This window comes from Giraffa tippelskirchi, chromosome 8 (assembly GCF_054371585.1).
Source record: "Giraffa tippelskirchi isolate mGirTip1 chromosome 8, T2T-mGirTip1v1.2.pri, whole genome shotgun sequence".
Taxonomy (NCBI): domain Eukaryota; kingdom Metazoa; phylum Chordata; class Mammalia; order Artiodactyla; family Giraffidae; genus Giraffa; species Giraffa tippelskirchi.
Genome location: NC_137282.1, coordinates 103844605 through 103857553, shown reverse-complemented (window position 1 = coordinate 103857553; position 12949 = coordinate 103844605). Strand labels below are relative to the sequence as shown.

Genomic DNA, 12949 nt, shown 5'->3' with positions numbered 1-12949 from the left:
GTGCCTCAGATTCTTCCCATAGAATCTGGGCCTAAGAACAATATCAAACTTATAGGTTTAAAAAAGATAGGTGTTTTGTAAATGTTCAGTAAAAGTTAACTTCTTACTATGGTTTATTTCTGGAGAAGGCAACGGCAACCCACTCCAGTACTCTAGCCTGGAAAATCCCATGGACAGAGGAGCCTGGTAGGCTGCAGTCCATGGGGTCGCTAAGACTGAGCGACTTCCCTTTCACTTTTACTTTCATGCATTGGGGAAGGAAATGGCAACCCACTCCAGTGTTCTTGCCTGGAGAATCCCAGGGACGGCAGAGCCTGGTGGGCTGCTGTCTATGGGGTCGCACAGAGTCGGACACGACTGAAGCGACTTAGCAGCAGCAGCAGCATGGTTTATTTCTACTTAGAAAGATAGCTCAAGCCCAATGTTTTATTTATCATAGTCAAGTGAACTATCTGAACACAAAGAACAGAACATTATTATTAAATGTAACTTGATTATCCACTAGTGCCAGAGAAGAAAAAGGGTATTAATAATCCAAAATGTCAGGTGGTAGAAAGATTATTAATGAATGTCTTTGGAAGTGGGTTCTGTGACTTGCATTTATACATGGTCACCCTAGATGTCCTGGGAATTCACATCTTGTAAAATATAAGTGAGATATTGTCTACCCTATGACTTTGTTGATCCTTTGTGCTTTTGTTCAGTACCAGGGAGATGGAAAAATTCTGATCAAACTTCTCATAAAAACTTTTATATACCTATAATAGAAAACGGCAATCAAATATCCTAGATTTTGTTCTTTTTATTCCTCACACTACTTATTTTCCACATGCAATCTTTTCCATTACTTTGAAGGAAGGGGGTTTGCCTAGGATTGATTACTTCCTTCTTGGCTCTAGGGCCACAGTTCAGGTAGTGGCCACCTGTTAAATAATGAGGGCTTTTTATTGATTTCATGGTCAACTGTCTTAAGGCTTCTCCAGGTGTGGTTAACTAAAAGAAAGTAAGAACATAGCACACTAACCAATTGTTTAAGCATTTACAGTAAAAATAAAAATGTTGAACAATAAAGTCCAACTTGCTTACCAAATATTAAATAGTATTACACTGCTATAGTATTGAGATACTGACCCAGGAATAGATTAAAAAAATCCATGTAAAATAATGAAGTTGATCCAAAAATATACATAAGACTTTATTCCATCATAAAGGACATGTTTAATATTGGTCGGGAAACATAGGACTATTCAATTGTGGTAATTAGTAATTTAGGAAAAAAAAGTTGTAACATTAACCTAATATAATACACCAAATCAATTCCAGATAGATTAAAGATGTAAAATTAAAAATAAAATGATAAAATTACTCCAGAAAGATATAACTAGGTATTTATATAATCCTGGGAATTTTAAAGGCCTGAAGATGAAACTGGGCAGAAAACATGGAAGAAAAGATCAGCAGATTTGGCAATGCAAATTTAAAACTCTGTGCAAAACAAAACAAAAACTTCTATAAACAAACTGTAAGGCAATGACAAACTGGTAAAAATATTTAAAGCAAATACTATCATTCTTAATATTTAAGAGCTTTTGTAAAGCAGGGTAGAAACTAGCAAAGACTATCGTGTCTGTTTTCTGGGATATACTACAGCACATACATAAATAACACCTAGAGCATGGAGAACCCAGCACCTTCATACACTGCTGTACAGGTGTAGATGACTCAATTTTCTGGAATTCAATCTAGTAAAAGTGTCATCAAAGGCATACCTTAGCTGACAGAAATCAGAGAGTGGTTGGGTGTGGGGACCGGCTGAAAAGGGGCATGAGGAAACTTTCTGGGGTATTGCAAGCGTTCTGGATCTTGCTCTGGTGTTTTTACAATGGCTGTATATAATTATTAAAATTCTAAAAATGAACAATAAGAACTGTGGATTTTTTTATCTGTAAAATATACCTCAATTAAAATAAAAAAAAATGCATACCTGGCTCAGCGGTTTAAATTCCTTTAGCCTAAGAAATAACAGTGGATACACAAAATATTTAGCTACGGGATTATTCACTGATGAAAGGCTTATAATAAAAAGGTGAGTGTTCTTAGTCTAGACAAAAGCATAGTGATGATTACCTGTGGGATATAAGATTAAAATGATTTTTTCTTTTCTTTTTCAATGTTTTATAATTCAATGTCCATGGGGTCACAAAGAGTCAGACATGACTGAGATCGACTGAACAACAAACAACAAAACTCGTCTGAAAGAAAATGACACATTGTTCAAAACTGCCTTTAGAGAAATACAAACAAGACTATGTACAGTTTATGTACAGTCTTTCCTTAAATTTTGCCTGGAATCCTACTACTTGGGTTTTTCTATCTTGCTTTAAGCATCATATAGCTTCACACATGGTTAATATATCAAAATGCTTGCTGAGAATTTCTTGATTGCCTGTGTGTGATGGCAACTTCCAGTCTCTCATTTTGTACTGGCTTTATTGCTGTTTGAAACTACCATTGAGAAATGACTTTTTAACTACATTGTGCTAATCCCAAGGACCTTTGCTTGCTGCTTAAACTTAAAAAAAAAAAAAAAAATTATTTATTTGGCTAAACTGGGTCTTGGTTGCAGCATGTGGGGTCTAGTTCCCTGACCAGTGACTGAACCTGGTCCCCTTGCTCTGTGAGCTCGGAGTCCTAGCCGCTGGAGCACCAGGGAGGTCCCTTAAACTTACTTTTTAATAGAAGTAAACCCACTCCAGTACTCTTGCCTGGAAAATCCCATGGATGGAGGAGCCTGGTAGGCTGCAGTCCATGGGGTTGCGAAGAGTTGGACACGACTGAGCGACTTCACTTTCACGCATTGGAGAAGGAAATGGCAACCCACTCCAGTGTTCTTGCCTGGAGAATCCCAGGGACGGCGGAGCCTGGTGGGCTGCCGTCTATGGGGTCACACAGAGTCGGACACGACTGAAGCGACTTAGCAGCAGCAAACTGCTTATGCCTATATAGTCTTCTCTGTTCCAAAATGCTGTCAGTTGGGGGGAAAAAAGATTCTGGAGAGAGTCTATAACCTATGACTATGTACTCCCACTCTCCTCCTCTTTCTCTATGAATGCTATATTTGCATTAGCTGAACTCCGCCCACTTAAGCATTTTATAATCTGGATTCAGCTAAAGAACCTGCTTGACTATACTTATCCCCTTTTCTCAACAGATTTTAAAATAGAATCACTGAGTACTACTAGCCAATTTAATGAATATGTCTGCATTCCTTCTAGGTCACAGATAACATAAGTAAATGAACATTTGCCTTTTCTTTATATGTTATTTTTTCTTTGAGGTTATTACAATGAGAGGACTGTATAACTAACATTTTTCGAGTTTATTTAGTTTGTGTTGTCTGGGTAATTTGGCAAGCTTTATCAATATTACCCTGGTACCATGCACCCTCCTTCTCTCACACGTAATATTTCCCAAGCATTTCCTAAGAGTGAGGCACTCTGTTGACTACATGAATTAGCTCATTTAACTCTAATAATAACTCTGAGATATGTATTGTCATCTCTATTTTACAGGTGAAGAAACTGAGGCTTGCAAGAGAGGCTGCTTGCTCAGGTCATTCAGTAGTCATTGTGAGAGGAGGGATTTGAACCAGGTGATATAATTTAATAGCCCACTGTATAATTAGGAAATGATTCAATATATGGCATTACAGAGAGCCTCCATGAATGTATGTTTCTTTAAAGGAACATGGAAAGTACCCAAAGATGGGAATGGGTGATATACTCTGTAACCAGCTCCAGAAGACAGATATTATTTGGAATCAAAAGTCTCTGAAAGTCCTACTCATCCTACTAATTATTATGATTTCTTCTCATCCTGCAGATTATGACTTCATGTTCAAATGACTGTTGATAGGAGCTGGTGTTCTGGAGGCAGGATGGGCTCTTAAGTGTGACTGACAGCTTCACTATTTATTTCTGTGTGATCTTGGACAAATAATCTCTTTGAGTCTCAGTTTCTTCATTTATAGGATGAAAGTAATACTAACTATCTGATAAGAGTTAGAAATAAATCCACCACAGTTGGTCTCTAACCTTAGAGTCTTATGAGGCTCTTGGGAGGTTTGAATAAGGAAAGATAGCAGGGTGCCTGAAATGTAGTGCATGTAAATATTTGCTTCAAGAATGAATTGGTGGGATCCAGAGCCACCTTAATCTCCTACTACCAGTGTGTATGTATGTCTGCGCTCAGTCATGTCTGACTCTTTGCAACCTCTTGGACTGTAACCTGCCGGATTCCTCTGTCCATGGGATTTTACAGGCAAGAATATTGGAGCGGGTTGCCGTTTCCTACTCCAGGGCATCTTTCCAACCCAGGGATTGAACCTGTGTCTCTTGCATCTCCTGCATTGGCAGGTGGATTTTTTTTTTTTTTTACCACTGTGCCACATGGGAAGTCTACTATCAGTAGAAGAGCAAAAAACAAAAAAGCATAAAAAGGATGTACACTTACTTTAAAGTCAAGTATAAATGACTCTGATTGTCAGATATTTTGTGTAATTTAACGATTAATCTGAATAACTGATAATTGGCTAAAAGTATACTTAACAAAGTGGTTTTAAAAGAAATTATGAGATTTCACATTAAAGTAACCTTGAAGATACGCCAAAACAGAAAGTCTATGAAAACATAAACACTCCACAAGCAAAAAAATACCACCCCCAAAACTGAATCTAGACAGACCTTACACCCTTCACAAAAATTAACTCAAAATTGATCCCAGACCTAATGTAAAATGCAAAAGTATAAAATGCCTAGGAGATAACATAGGAGAAAACCTACATGACAGTGGATATTTTAGATACAGCATCAAAGGTGTGATCTATGAAAAAAATAATGTATCAGATGGACTTCACTAAAATTAAAACACTTCTGTGAAAAACAATGTCAAGTGAATGAGAAGACAAGCTATAAACTAGGAGAAAATATTTGCCCAAGATATATCTGATAGAAAACTGTTATTCAAAATATACAAAGAACTCATAAAACTCAACAATAAGAAAAGTTTTAGTTTTTTGCTAATTAAAAAGTGAGCAAAAAACCTTAGTATACACCTTACCAAAGTAGATATATAGATGGCAAATAGCACATGAGAAGATGATCAACATCACAGGTCATTGAGAAAGGTAAAAAGAAAGTGAAAGAGCTAGTTGCTCAGTTGTGTCCAACTCTTTGCCACCCCGTGGACTGCAGCCTGCCAGGCTCTTCTGTCCATGGAATTCTCCAGGCAAGAACAGTGGAGTACATAGCCATTCCCTTCTCCATGGGATCTTCCCAACTCAAGGATTGAACCCAGGTCTCCTGCACTTCAGGTGGATTCTTTACCAGCTAAGCCACCAGGGAAGCTCTGGTGATCAATATCACAGGTCATTGCTGCTGCTGCTGCTGCTGCTAAGTCACTTCAGTCATGTCTGACTCTGTGTGACTCCATAGACGGCAGCCCACCAGGCTCCCCCATCCCTGGGATTCTCCAGGCAAGAACATTGGAGTGGGTTGCCATTTCCTTCTCCAATGCATGAAAGTGAAAAGTGAAAGTGAAGTCGCTCAGTTGTGTCCAACTCTTAGCGACTCCATGGACGGCAGCCCACCAGGCTCCCAGGATCCCAGTCCATGGGATTTTCCAGGCAAGAGTACTGGAGTGGGGTGCCATTGCCTTCTCCGATCACAGGTCATTAGGGGATTGCAAATTAAAGCAACAACTAGATACTACTACACAGCTTAGTCAGTATAGAATCCCTGCAATGCAAGAGACCTGGGTTCGATTCATGGGTTAGGAAGATCCTCTGGAAAAGGAAATGGCAACCCACTCCAGCATTCTTGCCTGGGAAATCCCATGGACAGAGGAGCATGGTAGGCTACAGTCCATGGGGTCACAAGGGTCAACACGACTTAACAACTAAACCACCACCACATTTATCACAATGGCCAAAATCCACAACACAACACCAAATGCTACTGAAAACATAGAGCAGGGAATCCTATTCATTGCTGGTGGGAATACAAAATGAAACAACCACTCTGGAAGATAGTTTGGCAATTTCTTACAAAAATAAACATATTCTTACCATACAATACAGCAATCATGCTCCTTGGTATTTATCCAAAAACATATGTCTACACAAAAACTTACACATAGAGGTTTATAGTACCTTTAATTGTAACTGCCAAAACTTGGAAGCAACCAAGATATCCTTTAGTAGGTAAATGGATACATAAACTATGCTACATTTAGACAATGGAACATTAGTCATTGTTAAAAAGAAACGAGCTATAAAAAAATATGAAAAGACACAGAGGAACTTTAAATACATACTGCTAAGTGAAAGAAAAACTAGACATCAAATTGCCAACATTCACTGGGTCACGGAGAAAGCAAGGGAAGTCCAGAAAAACATCTGCTTCTGTTTCATTGACTATGCTAAAGCCTTTGACTTTGTGAATCACAACAAACTGTGGAAAATTTGTAACAAGAGATGGGAATACCAGGCCACCTTACCTGTCTCCTAAGAAACCTGTATGTGGGTCAAGAAGCAACAGTTAGAACTGGACGTGGAATAACTGACTGGTTCCAAATTGGGAAAGGAGTATGGCAAGGCTGTATTTTGTCACCCTACTTATTTAACATACATGCAGAGTACATCAAGCAAAATTCCAGGCTGGATGAATCACAGGCTGGAATCAAGATTGCCAGGAAAAATACCAACAACCTCAGATATGCTGATGATACCACTCTAATGGCAGAGAGTGAAGAGGAACTAAAGAGCCTCTTGATGAAGGTGAAAAAGGAGAGTGAAAAAGCTGACTTAAAAACTCAACATTCTTCACTGCTGCCCTGAAAAATTTATCAGTGCCATCTCTTCAGATTCCATATATATGGAATATATATGATATTTATATAATATTTATCAATATATGATATTTATATTTCTCTTTCTGACTTACTTCAGACATAGAGAACAGACCTGTGGGACACAGTGGGAGGACAGGAGGGAGAATGGGAGATGTATGGAGAGCATAACATAGAAATTTACAATACCATATATATAACAGATAGCCAATGGGAATTTACTGTATGACTCAGGGAACTCAAACAGGGGCTCTGAGACAGGCTGAAGGGTGGGCTGGGGAAGGAGATGGGAGGAAGGGGACATGGATGTACCTATGGCTGATTCTTGTTGATGTATGACAGAAAACCACAAAATCCTGTAAAGCAATTATCCTTCATTAAAAAATTAAAAAAACAAAAAAACTCAACTTTCAAAAAACTAAGATCATGACATCTGGTCCCATCACTTCATGGCAAACAGAAGGGGAAAAAGTGGAAGCAGTGACAGATTTTATTTTCCTGGGCTCCAAAATCACTGTGGACGGTGACTGCAGCCACAAAATAAAAGATACTTGCTCCATCCTTATGGCAGAAAGCGAAGAGGAACTAAAGAGCCTCTTGATGAAAGCCAGACACCCTGGAGTCCAAAGTCAAGTGGGCCTTAGGAAGCATCACTATGAACAAAGCTAGTGGAGGTGATGGAATTCCAGCTGAGCTATTTTAAATCCTACAAGATGATGCTGTGAAAATGCTGCACTCAAAATGCCAGCAAATTTGGAAAACTCAGCAGTGGCCACAGGACTGGAAAAAGTAAGTTTTCATTCCAATCCCAAAGAAGGGCAATGCCAAAGAATGTTCGAACTACCGCACAATTGCACTCATCTCACACGCTACCAGGAGGAGGAAATGGCAACACACTCTAGTGTTCTTGCCTGGAGAATCCCAGGGACGGGGGAGCCTGGTGGGCTGCCGCCTATGGGGTCGCACAGAGTGGGACACGACTGAAGCGACTTAGCAGCAGCAGCAGCAGCACACGCTACCAAAGTAATGCTCAAAATTCTCCAAGCCAGGCTTCAACAGTACGTGAATTGTGAACTTCCAGATGTTCAAGCTGGATTTAGAAAAGGCAGAGGAACCAGAGATGAAATTGCCAACATCCGTTGGATCACAGAAAAAAGCAAGAGAATCCTGAAAAAACATCTACTTCTGCTTCATTGACTACTCTAAAGCCTTTGACTGTGTGGATCACAACAAACTGTTGAAAATTCTTAAAGAGATGAGAATACCAGACCACTTTACCTGCCTCCTCAGAAACCTGTATGCAGGACCTGTATGCAAACTGGTTATCTGAAGAGGCTTTACAAATAGCTGAACAAAGACAGGACGTGAAAATCAAGAGGGAAAGGGAAAGGTACATCCAACTAAACACAGAGTTCCAAAGAATAACAAGGAGAGACAAGAAGCCCTTCTTAAATGGACAATGCATAAAAATAGAGGAAAACAATAGAAGGGGAAAGACTAGATATCTCTTCAGGAAAATTGGAAATATCAAGGGAACATTTCACCCAAAGATGTGCACAATAAAGGAGAGAAATGGTAGAGACCTAGTAGATGTAGAAGAGATCAAGAAGAGATGGAAAGAATACATGGAAGAACTGTACAAAAAAGATCTTAATGAACTGGATAACTACGATGGTGTAGTCAGTCACCCAGAGCCAGACATTCTGGAGTGTGAAGTCAAGTGGGCCTTAGGAAGCACTGCTGTCAATAAAGCTAGTGGATGCGATGGAATTACAGTGGAGCTATTCAAAAGCCTAAAGGATGATGCTCTCAAAGTGTTGCACTCAATATGTCAGCAAATTTGGAAGACCCAGCAGTGGCCACAGGACTGGAAAAGGTCAATCCTCATCCCAACTCCCAAGAAGGGTAGTACTAAAGAATGTTCAAACCATCAGACAATTGCACTCATCTCCCATGTTAGTAAGATCGTGCTTCAAATCTTGGTGAACCAAGAACTTCCAGACATCCAAGCTGGGTTTAGAAAAGGCAGAGGAACCAGAGATCAAATTGCCAACACTTGCTGGATCACAGAAAAAGCAAGGGAATTCCAGAAAAACATCTACCTCTGTTTCACTGACTATGCTAAAGCCTTTGACTGTGTGGATCATAACAAAGTGTGGAAAGCTCTCAGAGAGATGGGAATACCAGACCATCTTCCCTGTCTCCTGAGAAACCTGTATGGGTTGAGAAGCAACAGTTAGAAAACCCTGCATAGAACAACTGGTGGGTTCTGGATTGAGAAAGGAGTACGACAGGGCTGTCTGCCGTCACCCTGTTTGTTTAACCTATACCCTCAGCACATCATGAGAAATGCCGGTCTGGATGTGTTACAAGCTGGAATCAAGATAGGCGGGAGAAACTTCAACAACCTCAAGAATGCAGATGATACCACTCCAACGGCAGAAAGCAAAGAGGAACTAAAGAGCCTCTTGATGAGGGTGAAGGAGGAGAGTGAAAGAGCCAGCTTAAAACTAAATATTAAAAAACTAAGATCATGGCATCTGGCTCCATTACTTCATGGCAAACAGAAGGGGAAAAAGTGGAAGTAGTGACAGATTTCCTTTTCTTGGGCTCTAAAATCACTGCAGCTGGTGACTGCAGCCATGAAATCAGAAGATGGCTGATTCTTAACAGGAAAACAATGACAAACCTAGACAGCGTGTTGAAAAGCAGAGACATCACTTGGCTGACAAAGATCCATATAGTCAAGGCTATGGTCTTCCCAGTGGTCACATACGGTTGTTTGAGAGCTGGACCGTAAAGAAGGCAGAGCACCAAAGAATTGATGCCTTTGAACAGTGGTGCTGGAGAAGACTCCTGAGAGTCCCTTGGACAGCAAGGATATCAAACCAGTCAATCTTAAGGGAAATCAACCCTGAATACTCTTTGGAAGGACTGATGCTGAAGCTGAAGTTCCAGTATTTTGGTCATCTGATGACAATAGCTGACTCACTGGAAATGTCTCTGATGCTGGGAAAGATTAAGGGCAGAAGCAGGAGAGGGCATCAGAGGATGAGATGGCTGGATGGCATCACTGATGCAATGGACATGAACTTGGGCAAACTTCAGGCGATGGTGAGGGACAGGGAGGGCTGGTGTGCTGCGGTCCATGGGGTCGCAAAGAGTTGAACACGACTGGGCGACTGAACAACAACAACAGTACCAAGTCTAGGTCAACGGTGCTGGGCACATTTAATCAGAAAGCACCACTTTGGTACCACTTGAGAACAAGGATCACAAACCAGGATCTGGAATAAAGCTTCCCAGGACCTACAGATTGGGTCATACCCTCTGATAAATGAGGACCACCGTGACACACACAATGACTAAGGCGCTCTAACTCAGCAGTTCCTCAAAACGTTGGGGGCCACTGTCCCTGCAATGTCAAAATTATTTTCCATGAATACTTATATGCTTACAAATACTTATATACAAATAAGACATTATTTGCCCTCATTATTCTCATCCTCTTATGAACGTGCAGAGAAAATTTTCAGAGAACACATAATGTATTAGATCAAAACAGTGAAATGCAGATATGAGAACCAGCTCTTCCTGTTATGCTGGACATTAGAGATATGAAAAAAATGTAAATAAATACCACTCTTTTCAGTTTTCTTGCTGCTGAGAATATAATTATTCTTCATAAAAGTACATTACTTATGTTAAATGTAGGTTATTGTTATTTTGAAGTGATTTAAAATTTCTAGTATTAATTCTTAATAAGGTAAATATCAATAAATATATTTCACATAAACAAATGCTCTTTAGGGTCCTCAAGAATTTTTAAGAGTATAAAAGTGGCCCAGAGACTAATAGTTTGAGACCTGCAGTTCTACTTATCACTAAAGGGTAAAGATCTCTTAGGTGGCTAACCTGGGCTTTCATTAGTTTCACAGTCTCCTTATAGCTGTACTTGTGTTTGCCTACACCAACTTGGCTTCCCTGGTAGCTCAACAGGTACAGAATCTGCCTGCAATGCAGGAGACCCTGGTTTGATTCCTGGGTTGGGAAGATCCACTGAAGAAGGGATATACTACCCACTCCAGTATTCTTGGGCTTCTCTGATGGCTCAGCTGGTAAAGAATCCACCTGCAATCTGGGAGACCTGGGATTAATCCCTGGGTTGGGAAGATCCCCTGGAGAAGGGAATGGCTACCTACTCCAGTTTCTGGCCTGGAGAATTCCATGGACTGTACAGTCCATGGGGTTGCAAACAGACATACATGATTGAGCGACTTTCACTTTCAGGCTGCTGAGCAGATGGTGGAGTAGAAGGACTTGCCCTCACCTTATCCTGGAAGAAAAGCTTGCTCCTAGGAAGAAAAGCTATGACAAATCTAGACAGCATATTAAAACACAGAGACATTACTTTGCCGACAAAGGTCCCTATACTCAAAGCTATGGTTTTTCCAGTAGTCACGTACGGATGTGAGAGTTGGACCCTAAAGAAAGCTGAGCGCTAAAGAATTGATGCTTTTGAACTGTGGTGTTGGAGAAGACTCTTGAGAGACCCTAGGACTTCATGGAGATCAAACCAGTCAATCCTAAAGGAAAGCAGTCCTGAATATTCATTGGAAAAACTGATGCTGAAGCTCCAACACTTTGTGGCCACCTGATGCGAAGAACTGACTCCTTACAAAAAGCCCTGATGCTGGGCAAGATTGAAGGCAGGAAGTGAAGGGGCAAGAGAGGATGAGATGGTTGGATGACATCACCGACGGGATGGACATGAGTTTGAGAAAGCTCTGGGAGTTGGTGATGGACAGGGAAGCCTGGCGTGCTGCAGTCCCTGGGGTCGCAAAGAGTCAGACATGACTGAGTGACTGAACTGAACTGAACACCAACTTATTACCCTTGCCTGGCAATGTCTTGCTTGAATGAAGTGGGGAATATAATTAAAATATTCATTTGTTGTCACAGCACCTTTCACTCAATACATGACCAAATCATACACAGTATGCATTACATTTGTAATTATAGAATTACATATAAAAGGTGTTTATAGCTTTGCTAGTACAAGGAATGAAATGAGGCTATATCCTGTAATGGTATCTTATAGTGAGGTCTAAATTGGTCTAACAGTTTGTAATCTTTCTTTAACATCTACATTATTAAATTTTCACTGTTTTGGATACTCAAGACAACTGGTACTTGCTGCTTCTATGCTATGCTAACTTGGTTCTCAGAACTCGAATCTTTAGCAGAAACAAACTGGCTGATAGACAAAACTGATTTTTAATGCAAGCCAAAGTATAATAATAAAATGGGAAAAAAATTCTAGATCCTAAAGTTCTAACACAAAGGATTATCTTGAAGACTTTTTCAGAACCAAGAACAAGGATACTTACAGCTGACAATCTTGAGGAGTTACGTTGAAATATGTACCAGTTATTGATATATTAAAAACAGAAGCAAACCAGACTGGGTATTTTTTAAAAGTTTACAAGGGAAAAGCATTTCTTCTGAAATGTTATTCTCTTTCACTAAGCATTGCAAAGTACCATAATTAATTCTTACGATTCTAACAGTCCTAAAAGCAAGTCATAAAAAAGATATTTACTTGGGAGTATAAATTGGAATGACATTTTGCTAGGGCCACTTGAAAATATTTAGCAGAGTCTAACATGCATACCCACTGACTAAGCAATTCCAGTTTTAGAAATTTATCCTGAGAAAACTGGCAGTGACACAGATATAAGGATGTTCATTACAGTGCTGTGTATAATAATAAAAACTGGAAAGAACCTAAACATCCAACAACAAGGAACTGACCAAGTAAAATGTGGTTCAGCATATAAGGGAATACTATATGGCCACAATACAGAATACAAACAGAATATCATAAAATTATATATCACAAGGGAAAGTATTTATTATACATAGCTGAGGGGGAAAAAAGCAAATTATAAAACTGTAGCATTATATAATCTCATTTCTGCTTAAAATATGCATAAGTATGTGGAAGGGCATATATACATGCATAAATTAATACCACTTATTG

At 39.7% G+C, this 12949-nt stretch overlaps 1 protein-coding gene and 1 long non-coding RNA gene across 3 annotated transcripts in view; both read right to left on the bottom strand.

Annotated features, from left to right (window-relative positions):
* The window catches only part of CWC27 (CWC27 spliceosome associated cyclophilin), a 256601-nt gene that overhangs the window by 22608 nt on the left and 221044 nt on the right, over window positions 1-12949 (bottom strand). The window lies entirely within an intron of this gene.
* The window catches only part of LOC145516758 (uncharacterized), a 28697-nt gene that overhangs the window by 14636 nt on the left and 1112 nt on the right, over window positions 1-12949 (bottom strand). Inside the window, exon 2 of the long non-coding RNA XR_014061742.1 lies at window positions 7338-7817. This is a non-coding gene — a long non-coding RNA (uncharacterized LOC145516758). The remainder of the gene's footprint in view (window positions 1-7337; window positions 7818-12949) is intronic.